The sequence below is a fragment of the Ranitomeya variabilis genome, chromosome 2 (genome assembly GCF_051348905.1).
Source record: "Ranitomeya variabilis isolate aRanVar5 chromosome 2, aRanVar5.hap1, whole genome shotgun sequence".
Taxonomy (NCBI): Eukaryota; Metazoa; Chordata; class Amphibia; order Anura; family Dendrobatidae; genus Ranitomeya; species Ranitomeya variabilis.
The window spans coordinates 527,708,072-527,727,922 of NC_135233.1; positions in this window are offsets into that span (position 1 = coordinate 527,708,072).

Here is a 19,851-nt window from a genome sequence, read left to right on the forward strand (position 1 = left end):
ATGGGGTAATATTGTCCGCCGTCTCCCCAGACTTGCGACGTGCATTGCAGGAGTTTCAGGCGGATAAACCTGATCGTTGTCCACCAGAAAGACTGTTTGTTCCAGATGATTGGACCAGTAGAGTTATCTCCGAGGTCCATTCTTCTGTGTTGGCTGGTCATCCTGGAATATTTGGTACTAGAGACTTGGTGGCCAGGTCTTTTTGGTGGCCTTCCTTGTCAAGGGATGTGCGCACCTTTGTGCAGTCTTGTGAAGTGTGTGCTCGGGCCAAGCCTTGCTGTTCTCGAGCCAGTGGGTTGTTGTTATCCTTGCCCATCCCGAAGAGGCCTTGGACGCACATTTCCATGGATTTTATTTCTGATCCCCCTGTTTCACAGAAAATGTCCGTTATCTGGGTTGTGTGTGACCGCTTTTCTAAGATGGTTCATTTGGTGCCCTTGCCTAAGTTGCCTTCTTCCTCTGAGTTGGTCCCTTTATTTTTTCAGAACGTGGTTCGTTTGCATGGGATTCCGGAGAATATCGTTTCTGACAGGGGATCCCAGTTTGTGTCTAGATTTTGGCGGACGTTTTGTGCTAAGATGGGCATTGATTTGTCTTTCTCGTCTGCATTCCATCCTCAGACGAATGGCCAGACGGAGCGAACTAATCAGACCTTGGAAACTTATTTGAGGTGTTTTGTTTCTGCTGATCAAGATGACTGAGTTGCCTTTTTGCCACTGGCCGAATTTGCCCTAAATAATCGGGCTAGTTCTGCTACTTTAGTCTCTCCTTTTTTTTGTAATTCGGGGTTTCATCCTCGTTTTTCTTCTGGTCAGGTGGAGTCTTCGGATTGTCCTGGAGTGGACGTGGTGGTGGACAGGCTACATCACATTTGGAATCAGGTGGTGGACAATTTGAAGTTATCTCAGGAGAAGACTCAGCAGTTTGCTAATCGCCGTCGCCGCGCGGGTCCCCGACTTCTTGTTGGGGACTTGGTGTGGTTGTCTTCTCGTTTTGTCCCTATGAAGGTTTCTTCTCCTAAGTTCAAGCCTCGGTTCATCGGTCCTTATAGGATCTCGGAGATTCTTAACCCTGTATCTTTCCGTTTGGATCTCCCAGCATCGTTTGCTATTCATAATGTGTTCCATCGGTTGTTATTGCGGAGGTATGAGGTGCCCGTTGTTCCTTCGGTTGAGCCTCCTGCTCCGGTGCTGGTGGAGGGAGAATTGGAGTATGTTGTTGAGAAGATCTTGGATTCTCGTTTTTCCAGACGTAAACTCCAGTATTTGGTTAAGTGGAAGGGTTATGGTCAGGAGGATAATTCCTGGGTGGTCGCTTCCGATGTTCATGCGACTGATTTGGTCCGCGCCTTCCATAGAGCTCATCCTGATCGCCCTGGGGGTTCTCGTGAGGGTTCGGTGACCCCTCCTCAAGGGGGGGGTACTGTTGTGGATTCTGTTTGTGGGCTCCCTCTGGTGGTTACTGCTGGTACTGGGTGACTTTGGTGGGTTGCGATCTCTGGGTTCCACCTGTCCATCAGTGGCTGGGTGTTTCCTATTTAGCCTGGCCTTTCTGTCATTTCCTTGCCGGCTATCAATGTTTTCAGATGTGCTCAGTTTGGTTCCTGCCTACCTGCTCCCAGATCTTTCAGTATAAGCTAAGTGCTGATTTTCAGTTGTTTGGTTTTTTGTCCAGCTTGCTTATTATGTCTCTATGCTAGCTGGTAGCTCTAGTGGACTGAGGTTCTCCCCATGTGCCATGAGTTGGCACATGGGTTCTTGTAATCTCAGGATGGTTTTTTTGATTAGGGTTTTTTGCTGACCGCTCAGACCCCTTTTGTATCGTTCTGCTTTCTAGTTTACAGCGGGCCTCAATTTGCTGAAACTATATATATCATCCCTATGTGTGTGCCTTCCTCTCATTTCACCGTCAATACATGTGGGGGGCAACTATACCTTTGGGGTTCATTCCTCTGGAGGCAAGTGAGGTCTTTATTTTCTCTGCAGTACTAGTTAGCTCTTAAGCTGGTGCGTGGCGTCTAGAACCAACGTAGGCACGCTCCCTGGCTATCTCTAGTTGCGTTTGTCAGGCGTAGGGCAGCGGTCAGCCCAGGTTCCATCACCCTAGAGCTCGTCCGTTATTTATTTGTACTTTGCTTTTCCTGTGCTATCCCTTGCCATTGGGATTCATGACACCCTGGTGTCAAACCCAGTAAGACACCCGTGGCAGTCCATAAAACTAATATTGATTCCACAGGTCCTCCTCACAAGACAACTAAGCCCCCTACAGAAGAGAGCAAACCTCAGGATGTCAGTAAGCAGTGTCTTCTACACAGGAAACCACATCCTCTACTAAAGTGCAGAGCCTTCAGGGAGAAGACTTTAGAGGATCGCAAAGGTTTCCTCAAGGAAAACAACATCTGCTTCAAATGCTGTGCTACAACCTCTCACTTCGCCAGGAACTGTGGAGCTAGCGTGAAATGTGCAGAATGCAGCAGCACGGATCACAATACAGCCTTGCACCCTGGACCACCTCCAGGAGTGTTGTCACAGGCAGAGGAGCACAATGAGAAGCAGAACACCGACGAAGACACCCCTGCGGTCATCTCTCAATGTATGGAGATCTGTAAGGGACTCACAGGAGGAAGATCTTGTTCAAAAATCTGCCTTGTCCGAGTCTATCCAGCAGACCACAGAGACAAAGCGCTCAAGATATATGCAATCCTGGATGACCAAAGTAATAGGTCTTTAGCCAGGTCCATCTTCTTTGACAACTTCAACATTGTAGGCCCCAGTTCTCCCTACTTCCTTAGGACATGTTCAGGTACCGTCGAGACGGCGGGGAGGAAAGCAACCGGATACAAAGTGGAGTCCATAGATGGCCAGATCTACCTGTCACTACCGACCATCCTGGAGTGCAACCAGATTCCTGACAACAGGTCTGAGATACCTTCACCAGAGGTGGCAACGTATCACCCCCACCTGAAGCGTATAGCCCACCTGATACCTGAGTTGGAACCAGAAGTCCCAATAGCTTTACTTCTGGGAAGAGATATACTACGAGTCCACAAGACTAGAGAATATATCAACGGCTCCCGAAATGCTCCATACGCTCAGAGGCAAGACCTTGGATGGGTCATTGTAGGAGATGTCTGTCTAGGAGGAGCACTCAAGCCGGTCTCAGTCAACAGTATGCTTACCAGCACACTAGAAAATGGATGTCCATCTTTCTTCCAGCTGTGTCACAATAGTCTGCTGGTAAAGGAACTACCAAGCAGCACTCCCCTACCTTGCCCTTTCTCAGTTCCTATCAACGAAGACCACGCCTGTGAAGGTAAACAAGACCACATAGGATGTACAGTCTTCCACAGGACAAAGGAAGACAACAAGGTAGCGATGTCTATAGAAGACAGGATGTTCTTGGACATCATGGATGAACAAATAGTCAAGGATACGTCGAATAGTTGGGTCGCACCTCTACCATTTCGACCTCAGAGGAGACGCCTACCCAACAACAGGGAATTGGTCTTCAGCAGATTCATCTCCCTAAGACACAAGCTTCAGAAGTCACCTGAGACGAGGGAACATTTCTTTACCTTCATGGGAAAGATATTCCAGAACAACCACTCAGAGATTGCACCTGCACTTCAACACTCAGAGGAGTGTTGGTACCTGCCCATCTTCGGAGTGTACCATCCTAAGAAGCCAGGTCAAATTAGAGTGGTATTCGACTCAAGCGCCAAATGCGAAGATGTGTCTTTGAATGATGTCTTACTGTCGGGCCCAGACCTCAACAACAGACTTCTGGAAGTATTATTTTGTTTCCGTAGAGATTCAGTGGCATTTATGGCTGACATACAACAGATGTTCCACTGTTTTCTCGTCAAAGAGGAACACAGAAATTACTTGAGGTTCTTCTGGTACCGTGACAACGACCCGGACGGAGACATCGCAGAGTACCGGATGCGAGTACACATCTTTGGGAACAGCCCTTCCCCAGCAGTCGCAATCTACGGCCTCCGACATTCTGCCAAAAAGGGTGAAGAAGAGTATGGCTCGGACATCAGGTCCTTTGTGGAAAAGGATTTCTACGTGGATGACTGTTTGAAGTCCACACCGACAAGTGAGGCCGCAATCAGTCTACTAAAGAGGACTCGTGACATGCTCGCTCAGTCTAATCTAAGGTTACACAAGATTTCCTCCAACAGCCTTTCCCTCTGAAGACTATTCCAGCGAGCTAAAGGATTTAGACCTCAGCATCGACCCCCTTCCCATGCAGCGGAGCCTTGGATTGCTGTGGGATCTGAAGACAGATACCTTCACCTTTCAGATCAGCAAGGATGAGAAACCCTTCACGCGCAGAGGAGATCTTTCCTTCGTGAATAGTTTATACGACCCCTTGGGGTTCGTAGCTCCAGTAACCATCCAAGGAAAGCTGATGCTCAGGGACTTCACCCAAGACACTACTGATTGGGATAATCCACTTCCAGCAGAAAAGGCTGACCTGTGGGCAGAGTGGAGGAAGTCTCTTGAAGCCCTGACCAACCTGCGTGTGAAACGACCATATGCTCCTGTGCCATCCACAGAGGTCAAAATGCAAAGACTTTGCATTTTCTGTGATGCATCAGTCAAAGCGATTGCAGCAGTAGCGTACCTCAAAACCATAGACGTAAGCGGACAATGCCGTATCGGGTTCGTTATGAGCCGGACGAAATTGGCGCCACTTCGTGAACACACGATACCCAGACTGGAACTCTGTGCTGCTGTCCTTGCAGTTGAGTTGGCCGAACTGATCTCGGATGCGATGAGTCTGAAGATTTAGGGTACTGTCACACAGTGCAATTTTGATCGCTAGGACGGCACGATTCGTGATGTTCTAGCGATATCGTTACGATCTCGCAGTGTCTGACACGCTACTGCGATCAGGGACCCTGCTGAGAATCGTACGTCGTAGCAGATCGTTTGAAACTTTCTTTCGTCGCTGGATCTCCCGCTGTCATCGCTGGATCGTTGTGTGTGACAGCGATCCAGCGATGCGTTCGCTGGTAACCAGGGTAAACATCGGGTAACTAAGCGCAGGGCCGCGCTTAGTAACCCGATGTTTACCGTGGTTACCAGCGTAAAAGTAAAAAAAAACAAACCGTACATGCTCACCATCTGATGTCCGTCCGGTCCCTTGCCGTCCACTTCCCGCTCTGACTGCCGGCCGGAAAGTGAGAGCAGATCACAGCGGTGACGTCACCGCTGCGCTCTGCTCTCACTGTACGGCCGGATCTCAGTCAGAGCAGGAAGCGGACGGCAAGGGACCTGACGGACATCAGATGGTGAGCATGTACGGTTTTTTTTTTTTTACTTTTACGCTGGTAACCAGGGTAAACATCGGGTTACTAAGCACGGCCCTGCGCTTAGTAACTCGATGTTTACCCTGGTTACCCGGGGACTTCGGCATCGCTCCAGCGCCGTGATTGCAACGTGTGACCGCAGTCTACGACGCTGGAGCGATAATCATACGACGCTGCGACGTCATGAATCGTGCCGTCGTAGCGATCAAAATTGCACTGTGTGACAGTACCCTAAGGATGCAGAGTTCTACACCGATAGCAAGGTGGTACTGGGGTACATCTGTAACGAGACACGATGCTTCTACGTCTACGTCAACAACCGGGTACTTCAGATAAGAAGATCCACCGGCCCTAATCAGTGGCACTACGTACCTACTCACCACAATCCTGCAGACCACGCGACTAGATCCGTTGTACCCAGTTATCTGAAGGACACTACATGGTTCACAGGTCCTACCTCTTTGTACCGTTCGATGCCCCACATCAGAAGGCCTGAAACTTTCGAATTAGTGCGTCCAGACACAGATGAAGAGATCCGACCTCAAGTGTCTGCTCTACATACAGAGATTTCAAGCTGCCACCTCGGATCTCGCCGGTTCAGCAGGTTCTCCACATGGAAGTCACTTGTTCGAGCTATAGCTTGTCTATTTCATGTAACCCAGTCCTACCAGTCAGCACTACCTGATAGCCAGAGACCTTGTAAAGGTTGGCATCACTGCAGGCTTGCGTTTACTGCTCCGGACCTGGAAAAAGCCAAGGTTATATTACTTCGTGTCGTACAAAGAGAAACCTATGTCAGAGAAATAGACAACCTCAACAAGGGACAACCCATTCCTGAAGCCAGTGGGCTGAGGAAGCTCGATCCGATTGTCGATCAAGATGGGCTGCTGTGAGTCGGTGGCTGTCTTCAAGAAGCTGAGGTAGAAGTTTCAGAGAAGCACCCGGTGATAATTCCTGGACGTCATCACGTAACAACCTTGCTGATTCAACATCATCATGTCTTAGTGAGACACCAAGGCCGTTTGTTCACTGAAGGAAACCTACGGGCGGCCGGACTATGGATAGTTGGAGCAAAGAGAATAGTGAGCAAACTCATCTTCGACTGTGTTACGTGTCGCAAACTCCGGGGCACATTCCAAAATCCGAAGATGGCCAATCTTCCACCCGACAGACTGAGCACTGAACCCCCCTTCACCAACGTTGGACTAGATGTATTCGGTCCTTGGTCTGTGGCTACACGACGGACTAGAAAAATACTTACAGAAGCAAAGTGTTGGGCAGTTCTATTCACGTGTCTGTCCATCAGAGCCGTTCATATCGAAGTAATCGAATCGATGGACACATCAAGTTTTATAAACGCACTTCGACGCTTCATCGCAATTAGAGGCCCTGTGAAGCATATTCGTTCTGACCAAGGTACGAATTTCGTCGGAGCGGCAAGAGAACTCCAAATCCCTTCCAATCTGGACATCGCTAATGTGGAAAGGTATCTAGGCGAACAAGGATGTACCTGGACTTTTAATCTACCACACTCTTCGCACATGGGAGGCGCGTGGGAAAGGATGATAGGGATAGCACGCAAAATACTAGACTCTATCTTCTTGCAAGCTAACACCAGACTTACACAAGAGAGTTTATCCACATTCTTGGCAGAGGTCTCGGCCATCATGAATGCCAGGCCACTGACAGCACTTTCTAGTGATTCTGGAGATCCATCCATCCTTACTCCTGCAATGTTGCTCACACAGAAAACCTGTGTCCCGAAAGCTCCAGTCAGAGAATTTAATGACAAAGACCTCTACAGACGATAACGGAGGCAAGTACAAAGAGTGTCCAACGTATTCTGGGTTAGGTGGAGGAAACAGTATCTCTCCACTCTGCAAACCAGGACAAAGTGGCAGAAAGATCGCCCAAATATTCAATCTGGCGATGTTGTACTCGTCAAAGACAGTCAGTCACATCGGAACGAGTGGCCACTCGGCCTAGTCATCAAGACCCTTCCCAGCAAAGATGGGAAGGTGCAGAAAGTAGAGGTCAGAGTGTGCAAGCTTTAGGAGAACAAACTGTTCCTCAGGCCCGTTACCGAGATTGTATTATTATTTTCCCCAAAAGAACCTAATTGTGGCATGTGTTGACGCCAAGCGGGGAGTGTTCTGCCCATCTTAATGTGCAGAAAGTTATCATGTTATTCAAGTTGTGGCCACTGGAGGTCATCAGTTGCCTACTTTTCATGTTGTTTACCAACTTTTCCCTCAGAAGAGCAATGTCTTCTGGGTGAGTTCCGCCCTCATTCTTCTTGTGGAAGACAAGCTTCAGTAGCCATTTTTCCTCAGGTCTAAAGAAAAACACACGTGATCCTGTCTCACTTACTTTCCTACCCCTGTCCTAACGGATCTCGGTACGTTTATAAAGGGTTAAATGCATCTTATGTTTGTGTTAGTATTTGAGCCTTATGCAGCTCCTATAGTCTGATATAGTTAGGCAGATTGTGCTCGGCAGCTTGCAGTTAGGTTGATGTTACTCTGCATGTAGATAGAGGCATCTTTGTATAGAATAGGGCAGTGCTGTTGGAATTACTGTGTAATGCACTCTGTATAATTCTTGCTGTAATGTCCCAGTTATTTATGTGATTGCACCCTGTATGTGCATATACTGATATGCTGTTATTCTTTACAGTTTTTCACCAGTCATCCACAATGATTATTCACTGAATATCCACTTTGTACATCAACATCATTCACTATTCGATCATCTACTATGAATACTATCCACCATTGTTGTTCAACATTATAGTTTGTTATCATCACCCTATTAAATAAGACTTAAGCATCAACACAGTCTGTTTACTGGGATGTGGATGAAGGTTTAGCCGTATGTTGGAATCCACACAGCATCCTACGTGGAGGAAGGCAGAACAAGGACAATGCCAGACCTCATGTGGCTGGAGTGTGTCAGCAGTTCCAGCAAGATGAAGGCATTGATATACATAAGAATCAAAACAAGAGCTTTAAAATCCCAAATGTAACCCAATAATAATGAGTAATTAATCACAAATGCCCAGAAAAATTCTATAAAAAATATATCTTTATTAGTAATTAGGTAAAAACAAGGCAAACTAGTGCTCATAATAAAAAGCAAAAAGTACTGGACCGATCTAATGAACAATGATGCAGACTGGCAGGGGCAAGCAATCCATAAAAATGAGAACACTCAAAATAACACCACGTGTGCATATAGAAAGGAGAGTGGCCTCATGAAAAACCTAATATAAATGGGCAAGATATGTAATGCTCCACAGAAGGACATGCTAAACATACAGTATAGGGTTTAACAAAAATCCCCACATTCCTTCAGGGTTAGAAATAAAGTGCAAATAGTGCATAAATATCAACGGCAAGCATATCTTACCCATAGGATGCCAAAAGCCGCTGCACAGGTACCTTATTGCACTTTATTTCTAACCCTGAAGGAATGTGGGGATTTTTGTTAAACCCTATGCTGTATGTTTAGTATGTCCTTCTGAGGAGCATTACATATCTTGCCCATTTATATTAGGTTTTTTATGAGGCCACTCTACTCCGTCTGTCCCGTGCAGAGGTGAGGATCGGGGGGGCTCGGCCTCTTCCTTCCCACCACAAGAATCTGCTCTGCTGACACCTGAGTAATAGGGTTCCTCAGCAGCACCAGTGCAGCTCTGCTCCTGGTTGTGGGGTCGCTTCCCCCAGGGGGGGCTCTCGACCCTGGACGAAGCCCCAGATGTACCTGAGCTGGGGACGCCTCTGTAAGGTCGCACCTAATACAAGCAGATCCGGAAGGGAAGTAGTGGTGCTGCAGGTCATCCGGTGAGAATGCGGGCCGAAGCGGCGTATGTGGAGGTAGGATCCGGGAGCAGGGTGGCCGCGTGTGCTCGCTTCCGGGTCGCGGCTCCGGCACGCGTCACTTCCGGGTCGTGGCAGCGTCTTCTCTTCGGAGCATCAGGAGGCCTGGGGCAGGCCAAAATTGGCGGCGGAGGGACTCCGCCAGATGGCACCAATCATATATGAGGTAAAATAAGATTCTACTATCATGTCCTAACTTAAAGGAACAGTATGGAGGACAGCACTAAACCCGTGATAGGGGAGGGCCAGGCACATGTAAGTCCCCAGTTATGGTTTCCCCCTCCGTATCGCAGTCAGGGTACAGGTCCATAAGGCATCTATTCTTATGTATTATAGGGGCTTTCCTCCACGTTGGATAAAAGTAAGAAGTCTGGGAAATATAAAAAGTGCCCCATTTGTGCTGTAAGGCTTAAGGATTCCTGGCAGAAATCACTCTGCGAGACATGCACCAGTCGAATTGTGGGGGAGGAACAGGCTTCACTCATGGCTAATATGAGGGCTATTGTCAGAGAAGAGGTGCAGGCCTCGATATCTGGTTTGGTACTTTCCCAGCCTATAGAGTCAGATCCCCAAGATCCCCAGGGATCCCTGTTGTGAATTCTGCTTTTGGGCTCCCTCCGGTGGTTGTAGGTGGTAATGCAGTTGTCCCTGAGTTGCAGTCCTGGTCAGGTGTATCTGCTGATTGCAGTTCTGACTGGGGTATTTAGGCGTGCAGGATTCATTAGTCCTTGCCAGTTGTCCATGGTTGTTGGGAGGTTTTGGTCCTGGTTTGGTTCCTTCTGCTTTCTGCCAAATCAGCAAGATAAGTGTCTGGTTTTGTTTCTGTGGCACACATGCTGTGTGCTTAATAATTCTGTGCTATTCAGTGTTTTTTTGTCCAGCTTAGATTGTGTCAGTATTTTCTCAGTCTTGTTGGATTCTCTGGAGTGGCAGATATACATTCCATGTCTTTAGTTAGATTGTGGAACTTTTTGTATTATCTGCTGTGGATGTTTTTGGAAGGGTTTTAATACTGACCGCTTAGTATTCTGTCCTATCTTTCCCTATTTAGCTAGAGTGGCCTCTTTTGCTGAATCCTGTTTTCTGCCTGCGTGTGTCTTTCCTCTCCTATTCACAGTAAATATTCGTGGGGGGCTGCCTATCCTTTGGGGTTCTGCTCTGAGGCAAGGTAGTATTCCTATTTCCATCTATAGGGGTAGTTAGTCCTCCGGCTGTGTCGAGGTGTCTAGGGTTTGTTAGGCACACCCCACGGCTACTTCTAGCTGCGGTGTTAGTTCAGGTTTTGCGGTCAGTACAGTTTCAACCTACTCCAGAGAAAGTTCATGCGGCTCCAAAGTCACCGGATCATAACAGTACAACTGGCCTACTATGAGTTAAATGCATCTCAGAAGAAGGGAAGAAAGGTGTGAGTCTTTTTTTTTTTCTGCAGTTTGCTTTGCCTTTTCTTCCCTCCTTTTCTCTGGGTGGCTAAGGAGTCTTGTGTTAGCATGGATGTTCAGGAATTAGCTTCTCGTGTAGACCAGCTTGCTGTTAGGGTACAGGGAATTTCTGATTATATTGTTCAGACTCCTGTTTTAGAGCCGAAGATTCCTACTCCTGATTTGTTTTTTGGTGACAGGTCCAAATTTTTGAGTTTTAAAAACAACTGTAAACTGTTTTTTGCTTTGAGACCTCGATCCTCTGGGGATTTTATTCAGCAGGTTAAAATCGTCATTTCCTTGCTGCGTGGTGATCCACAGGATTGGGCATTTTCCCTGGAATCTGGGAATCCGGCTTTGCTTAATGTAGATTCCTTTTTTCAGGCTTTAGGACTATTATATGATGAACCTAATTCTGTGGATCAAGCAGAAAAGACCTTGTTGGCCCTATCTCAGGGTCAAGAGGCGGCAGAATTGTATTGTCAGAAATTTAGAAAATGGTCTGTGTTGACTAAATGGAATGATGATGCTTTGGCTGCAATTTTCAGAAAGGGTCTTTCTGAATCCGTTAAAGATGGGTTTCCCACGCCCGTCGGTCTGAGTGATTCTATGTCTTTGGCCATTCAGATTGATGGGCGCTTGCGGGAGCGCAGAACTGTGCGCGCTGTGGTGTTGTCCTCAGAGCAGAGTCCTGAGCCAATGCAGTGTGATAGGATTCAGTGTGACAAGGACTCAGACGTCAGAATAGGTTGTGTTATTATTGTGGCGACGCTTCTCATGTCATTTCAGTCTGCCCTAAACGGACAAAGAGGATCGCTAGTTCATTTACCATCAGTACTGTACAACCTAAATTTCTGTTATCGATGTCCCTGATCTGCTCATTGTCATCATTTTCTGTCTTGGCGTTTGTGGATTCAGGCACTGCTTTGAACTTAATGGACCTTGAGTTTGCCAGGCGTTGTGGTTTCCCCTTGCAGCCCTTGCAGAACCTTATTCCCTTAAGGGGCATTGATGCTACACCTTTGGCTAAAAATAAGCCCCAGTTTTGGACACAGGTGACCATGCGCATGGCGCCAGCCCATCAGGAAGATTGTCGATTTCTGGTATTGCATAATTTACATGATGCTATCGTGTTGGGTTTTCCGTGGTTGCAGGTACATAATCCTGTGTTGGATTGGAAGTCGATGTCTGTGGCTAGTTGGTTTACGAAGATTGACCTTCGGGGGGCGTATAATCTTGTTCGTATTAAGCAGGGTGATGAATGGAAAACTGCGTTCAATACGCCCGAAGGCCATTTTGAATACCTTGTGATGCCGTTCGGGCTCCATCTGTTTTTCAATCGTTCATGCATGATATCTTCCGGACTTATATTGATAAATTCTTGATTGTATATTTGGATGATATTTTGATTTTTTCTGATGATTGGGAGTCTCATGTGGAACAGGTCAGGATGGTATTTCAGATCCTTCATGACAATACTTTGTTTGTGAAGGGGTCTAAGTGTCTCTTTGGGGTGCAGAAGGTTTCTTTTTTGGGTTTTATTTTTTCTCCTTCATCTATTGAGATGGATCCGGTTAAGGTTCAGGCCATTCATGATTGGATTCAACCCACGTCTGTAAAGAGCCTTCAGAAATTTTTGGGTTTTGAAAATTTTTATCGCCGTTTCATTGCTAACTTTTCCAGCGTGGTTAAACCCTTGACCGAGGGGCCGTTTTGTCCCAGAGGGATCATGTTGGTTCCTTGACGAAACCGTGTGCATTCTTTTCCCGTAAATTTTCGCCTGCTGAACGCAATTATGATGTCGGCAATCGGGAGTTGTTGGCTATGAAGTGGGCATTTGAGGAGTGGCGACATTGGCTTGAGGGAGCTAAGCACCGTATTGTGGTCTTGACCGATCATAAAAATTTGATTTACCTCGAGTCTGCCAAGCGGCTGAATCCTAGACAGGCTCGATGGTCCTTGTTTTTTTCCCGTTTTGATTTTGTGGTCTCGTATCTTCCGGGTTCCAAGAATATTAAGGCTGATGCCCTTTCTAGGAGTTTTTTGCCTGATTCTCCTGAGGTCCTTGAACCGGTCGGCATTCTGAAAGAAGGGGTGGTTCTTTCTGCTATTTCCCCTGATTTACGACGGGTTCTTCAGGAATTTCAGGCTGACAGACCTGATTGTTGTCCAGTGGGGAAACTGTTTGTTCCTGACAGATGGACTAGTAGAGTGATTTCTGAGGTTCACTGTTCTGTGTTGGCTGGTCATCCTGGTATTTTTGGTACCAGAGACTCGGTTGGTAGGTCCTTTTGGTGGCCTTCTTTATCACGTGATGTGCATTCTTTTGTGCAGTCCTGTAGGACTTGTGCACGGGCCAAGCCTTGTTCCCGTCCTAGTGGGTTGCTTTTGCCATTGCCGGTCCCTGAGAGGCCCTGGACGCATATTTCTATGGATTTTATTTCTGATCTTCCGGTTTCCCAGAGGATGTCGGTTATCTGGGTTGTTTGTGACCGGTTTTCTAAGATGGTTCATTTGGTGCCTTTGCCTAAATTGCCTTCCTCTTCAGATTTAGTTTCGTTGTTTTTTCAGCATGTGGTTCGTTTGCATGGTATTCCGGAGAATATTGTGTCTGACAGAGGTTCCCAGTTTGTTTCTAGGTTTTGGCGGGCCTTTTGTGCTAGGCTGGGCATTGATTTATCTTTTTCCTCTGCATTTCATCCTCAGACAAATGGCCAAACCGAGCGAACTAATCAGACCTTGGAGACTTATTTGAGATGCTTTGTGTCTGCTGATCAGGATGATTGGGTGGCCTTTTTGCCATTGGCCGAGTTTGCCCTTAATAATCGGGCTAGTTCAGCTACTTTGGTTTCGCCTTTTTTTTGTAATTTTGGTTTTCATCCTCGTTTTTCTTCTGGGCAGGTTGAGCCTTCTGACTGTCCTGGTGTGGATTCGGTGGTTGACAGGTTGCAGCAGATTTGGGCTCATGTGGTGGACAATTTGGTGTTGTCTCAGGAGGAGGCTTAACGTTTTGCTAACCGTCGTCGGTGTGTTGGTTCCCGGCTTCAGGTTGGGGATCTGGTCTGGTTGTCTTCCCGTCATGTTCCTATGAAGGTTTCTTCTCCTAAGTTTAAGCCTCGGTTTATTGGTCCTTATAGGATTTCTGGGATTATTAATCCGGTGTCTTTTCGATTGGCGCTTCCGGCCTCTTTTGCTATCCATAATGTCTTCCATAGATCTTTATTGCCGAAATATGTGGTACCCGTTGTTCCCTCTGTTGATCCTCCGGCCCCTGTGTTGGTTGATGGGGAGTTGGAGTATGTGGTTGAGAAGATTTTGGATTCTCGTTTTTCGAGGTGGAGGCTTCAGTATCTTGTCAAATGGAAGGGTTATGGCCAGGAGGATAATTCTTGGGTTTTTGCCTCTGATGTCCATGCTGCTGATTTGGTTCATGCTTTTCATCTGGCTCGTACTGATCGGCCTGGGGGCTCTGGTGAGGGTTCGGTGACCCCTCCTCAAGGGGAAGTACTGTTGTGAATTCTGCTTTTGGGCTCCCTCCGGTGGTTGTAGGTGGTAATGCAGTTGTCCCTGAGTTGCAGTCCTGGTCAGGTGTATCTGCTGATTGCAGTTCTGACTGGGGTATTTAGGCATGCAGGATTCATTAGTCCCTTGCCAGTTGTCCATGGTTGTTGGGAGGTTTTGGTCCTGGTTTGGTGCCTTCTGCCAAATCAGCAAAGATAAGTGTCTGGTTTTGTTTCTGTGGCACACATGCTGTGTGCTTAATAATTCTGTGCTTTTCAGTGTTTTTTTGTCCAGCTTAGATTGTGTCAGTATTTTCTCAGTCTTGTTGGATTCTCTGGAGTGGCAGATATACATTCCATGTCTTTAGTTAGATTGTGGAACTTTTTGTATTATCTGCTGTGGATGTTTTTGGAAGGGTTTTAATACTGACCGCTTAGTATTCTGTTCTATCTTTCCCTATTTAGCTAGAGTGGCCTCTTTTGCTGAATCCTGTTTTCTGCCTGCATGTGTCTTTCCTCTCCTACTCAGTCAATATATTCGTGGGGGGCTGCCTATCCTTTGGGGTTCTGCTCTGAGGCAAGGTAGTATTCCTATTTCCATCTATAGGGGTATTTAGTCCTCCGGCTGTGTCGAGGTGTCTAGGGTTTGTTAGGCACACCCCACGGCTACTTCTAGCTGCGGTGTTAGTTCAGGTTTTGCGGTCAGTACAGTTTCCACCTACTCCAGAGAAAGTTCATGCGGCTCCAAAGTCACCGGATCATAACAGATCCCAAAAAAAGACAGAGGGAATCAGATCTATCATCTCAAAACAGCTTTTCAGGTTCTGATATGGAAGATGAAGAATTATGCAGAGATCTTCCAGAGAGATGGAAGAGATATCTGTTTTCATCCACTGACGTAGATGAGCTTCTGGACGCAGTAAGACAAACTATGCAGATTGAGGAGCCCGCACCCACTCCGTCAGTTCAAGACGAGATGTTTGGGGGGTTACGTTCCCAAACCTCCAAAGTCTTTCCTGTGAACTCCCATATTCGTTCAATGATTTTAGAAGAATGGGAAGAGGCGGAAAAGAGACTATCTATTCCTAGAGACTTCAGACTTCATCTCCCATTTGATCATGAGGAGATCAAGGACTGGGAGAATGTTCCCAAAATTGACATTCCACTTGCAAAAGTGTCTAAAAGAACCGCCATTCCTTTTGAGGACTCCTCTAACTTGAAAGAGCCTATGGACCGCAAAACAGATGGGCTCTTGAAAAGAGCCTGGGAAAGCTCAGCAGCGGTTGTTCGTACAAACATACCAGCGACATCTGTAGCGAGGGCTATGCATTTGTGGGTAGACTATTTGAAAGAACAGTTGTCAGCTAAGACCCCTAGAGAGTCAATTCTAAAATCTATTCCCCTGCTAAAGATGGCAACCAGTTTTCTAGCAGATGCTACTGCAGAGTCTGTTAGATTTACTGCTAGAGGCCAGTCTTTATCCAATGCAGCCAGAAGAGCTATCTGGCTAAATAACTGGTCAGGAGATGTGCAGTCTAAAAATAAGCTGTGCTCTATCCCTTTCTTAGGAGGTAGAGTCTTTGGCCCCATCCTTGATGATATTCTGGAGAAAGCCTCAGATGAAAAGAAGTGGTTTCCAGAAGAAAAGCATAAAAAGGAAGGGAAAGGTAAGCAGGGGAGGTGGAGCTATCCCAAAGGGGGAGAACGTAGGAACAGGAATAGAGATTCGGGTTCCTCAACCTCAAGGTCTGGGTTCCGGAGAAAATGACGCCATCAGAGTAGTGGGGCGGCTATCAAAATTCCTGATAGAGAGGGAAAAGATTTCAAAAAGTCCTTGGGTACTCCAGGTTATCTCCCAGGGGTACAGAATGGAATTCGACGCCCTTCCCCCAGAAAGATTTTTTATGTCCAACGTCCATCTCTGTTCAGATTCTCCTATGTGGTGGGACATTCAGGACCTCCTGCAGGTAGCAGCAATATACCCACTACCTCCTCAGGAAGTAGGAACGGGTCATTACTCGGGCCTCTTCTCTATAAAAAAAACCATCGGGGGAATCCAGAACTATAATAAATCTCAGACCCCTAAACAGATGGCTAGTGTACAAAAGGTTCAAAATGGAATCCATAAGGTCCACAATTCCCCTCTTAGGGAAGGATGTGGTAATGTGCACTTTAGACTTAAAAAGTGCGTATTACCACATACTTTTGATGATCTGAACAAATTGGTATCTCAGATTTGTGGTGGAAAGGTCTATTTGTGGCAGGAAAGGTCTACCACTATCAGTTTCGTTGCCTCCCATTCGGCTTAGCCACGGCGCCCAGGGTTTTCACAAAGCTTATGATAGAGGTAGTGGCTTATTTGAGAAATCAAAACATCACAATAGTACCTTATTTAGACGATTTCCTAATAGTGGCAGATTCTTCGAGTCAGCTCAGGATCGACTGTCAATCAGTGGTCTCCACGCTTCAGAAACTGGGATGGGTAGTGAACTGGTCAAAGTCAGACCTAATTTCCAAACCCAAAATAAAATTCCTGGGAATCATGCTAGACTCAAGGGTGAGAAAGTAGTTTCTTCCAGAAGGAAAACTATCCGATTTAATAAAGACGATTCGCCAGTTCTCAAGAATCCGTGTCTCCATCAGAGAGGCAATGAAGATCCTCGGTCTAATGACAGCCTGCATTCCCTGTGTCACCTGGAGCCAGTTTCATTCTAGGCAACTACAGCAGGCAGTTCTCGCTTCTTGGGACAGAAGGCAGAGCTCGCTGGACAGAGAATTCCATCTTTCCCATCAAGTCAGAAGATCTCTTCAGTGGTGGACCATTCCCAGAAATCTCCAACTAGGGGTTTCGTGGATTCAGTCTCCAGTAGTCACAATAACCACGGATGCAAGCTAGCAGGGATGGGGTGGACACGTCCAGGGAAGATATTACCAGGGATGGTGGAGTTCGGAAGACAGCAGGAATTCCTCAAATCACAGAGAGCTGCATGCAGTTTGGAAAGTCCTTTTTTCAGCACTAGTGTTACTAAAGAACAAACATATAAAGATACCGTTAGACAACATAACGACGGTAGCTTTCCTTCGTCATCAGGGGGGTCCAAGACATCCTACGCTGCAGTATCTAGCAGATCGGATATTCAGATGGGCAGAGAGATTTGTTCTGTCAATCTCCGCGGTACACTTGAAAGGTACAGAGAACAAGATTGCAGACTTCCTGAGCAGGAAGACGTTATCAGCAACAGAATGAGACTTAAACAACGAAGTTTTCACAGACTTGTGCCAGCGCTGGGAAACGTCAGACATAGACCTGTTCGCGGTCAGATGGAACGCAAAGGTCAGAACATTTTACTCTCTGAACCCTCGAGAAAACCCAGCGGGAGTAGATGCTCTTTCACAATCATGGAGCAGGGGTCTGTTGTATGCATTCCCTCCTCTAGCTCTAATCACAAGGGTGCTCAGAAAAATATTCAAGGACAAAGCCAGAGTCATTCTTGTGGTTCCTTTCTGGCCCAAGAGGAGCTTGTTCCCCTTGCTGAAGAAGCTGTTGGTAGAAGAACCCTTTCTCCTTCCAGGAAGAAGAGACTTCTTCAGGGTCCGGTTCTACACCGGAACCCAGAGAACATGCAGTTAGCAGCTTTGATCCTGAGTGACAGATCCATGGTTCTGTCAGGTGGTGAAAACGGTAATTAGACCTCCCTGTAATTGTATTTCCAGGAATCCATCCTGACAACACTCTTAGTTCCCTCCCTGTTACAAGTACATGGAGTGCCCCCAGACGCAGGGCCGCGGGACACTCGGCACCGGGCCTCTCTGTCTCAGGTCTGGGGTTGTCACGGTGGCTAGACCCGGTCCGTGACCCTGCTAAGGGGCGTCTAATGAAAGTTGTAAGTGGTGGTGCGTGGTGCAGGTTGCGATGAATAACGAGGACACAGGGTTGCAGTCTCTTTACCTCTTTACTGAAGGCTTCAAGGTCCTCAATCCAGAGTACGGTTAACAGGGCTGTCTGAGACCGGCCGGTCCGATGGCACCTCCAGAGTTCCCTTTGCAGGTGGAAATCTGTGCCTACCTTCAAGCGCCTGTGTGTTGTAGTACTTCCCTGCTGAGCACCACGGGATAGTCCTCACAACTGTTGTCTGTTTCTGATGTTATTTCCCACAACTTATGTCTGTTCTGATGTTCTTCTCCGTCCCCCAGATGATATGGATAGGACGCACCCGTATGACGGGAAGGCCTGGAGTTCTTCCGGGACCCTAGCGTCGCCCCTCTCCCACAGTTGCCCCCTATGTCTTCTTAGGTGATTTTGGTGAGACAGCCAACCTAAAATCAACTGTCCTGCCTCTGTTTGAAGTATTGCTTGGAGCCTAATACTTCCTCGGCGTTCTGGCCACCAGCTACGTGCCTCAATAGGATTTTGCCTCGATCTTACAGCACGACTCCTACTGGTGTTATCTCCTTTTTGCTTTGATCTCGTTTCTCACTCTCCACAATAAACCTCGCTTCTTGTCCTTCTTGAGATACCGCCGCGATGTAGTGCAGGCGCGGTTCCTTAACATTCTTTTCTGTTTGCTAGGCCTCTGTCAGGATCCCACCCCTGACAGGGACCCCCCGAATCTTCCCCTGCAACACCCTCTGCCACAGGATGTTGCCTGGTTCCAACCCATTCTGCTTTTTGCCTAACTTTCTATCTAACCCCCAGTTTTACCAGATTGTGAGGAGTGGCCCAATACATAGCGCCCTTAGCTCCCCCTGGAGGCCAGACTATGAAGTGTATTGGTGTCTGTGATACCTGGTCAGGTGAACTCCTTCAGTGCCATCAGACGTACCATCACTCCCCTTAGCAGTGGAGCATCAGTACTGCAACGACCAGGACTCTGGGGCGCTGCACTCCCCCCGGTTAAATCCAGTACTCCCGGACTGGGAAGAAAACAACAATACATGTCAGCAAAAGACATACAAATTTTGAAATGCAGTAAACAAATAACAAGTGAAAGTAACAATGCTTCCCTTTATGGGAGGTGAGGACTCTTGAACGTTACAAACATGGTTTATTATTTTTAAATAACAGTCTATAAATAACTTCTATTACCCAGCCGGGTATTCTACTGAGTGCAAATTCTGAACAATAATTTAACTTTGCCTCTAAGGACGTGTAAGCTGAATCCACTAAAGGCCTATGATAAAACTTCTAAAATATAAATTAACTTTTCTTCATTTTTCTTTCCTAAGTGCAATATTTTCTTTTTACTCTCTAATTGTCTCATGCAGGACCGCCTGTCTATCTGCCCAGGCCTACTGCCTCTTTTCTTAGTACAGTATCATCGAGCCATCTCTCTATGGCTCCTAGGAGGACTCACTCACTAACCCCTACGGGTTCACTTTCCTGTCCTCTTTCTCTAACACATTATTAAACATTTTCTATAATCAACTAACTAATTACTTATAACTTTTCTATGTAAAACATTATTTCTATCTATTCTCTTTCAAGGCGACATTGTATCTTAAATACAACTAACAAACATTCCCTTTAAGAGGGAGCCAAGTCTCTTTCAGGTGGTGCAGCTTCTCATGCTGCAAGTCCGTGTAGGTAGGAACTCCAATGCTGTTCCCAGGAACAGTTTCTTCACAAAGAGTTCTCTTTGTTGTAAAACCAGTAGAGGGCACCCTTAAGAGGGTGCGAACTATTTACAAAACAGTTTGTGAATCATTCACCGTCCATGATTCGGCAGTCTTTATAA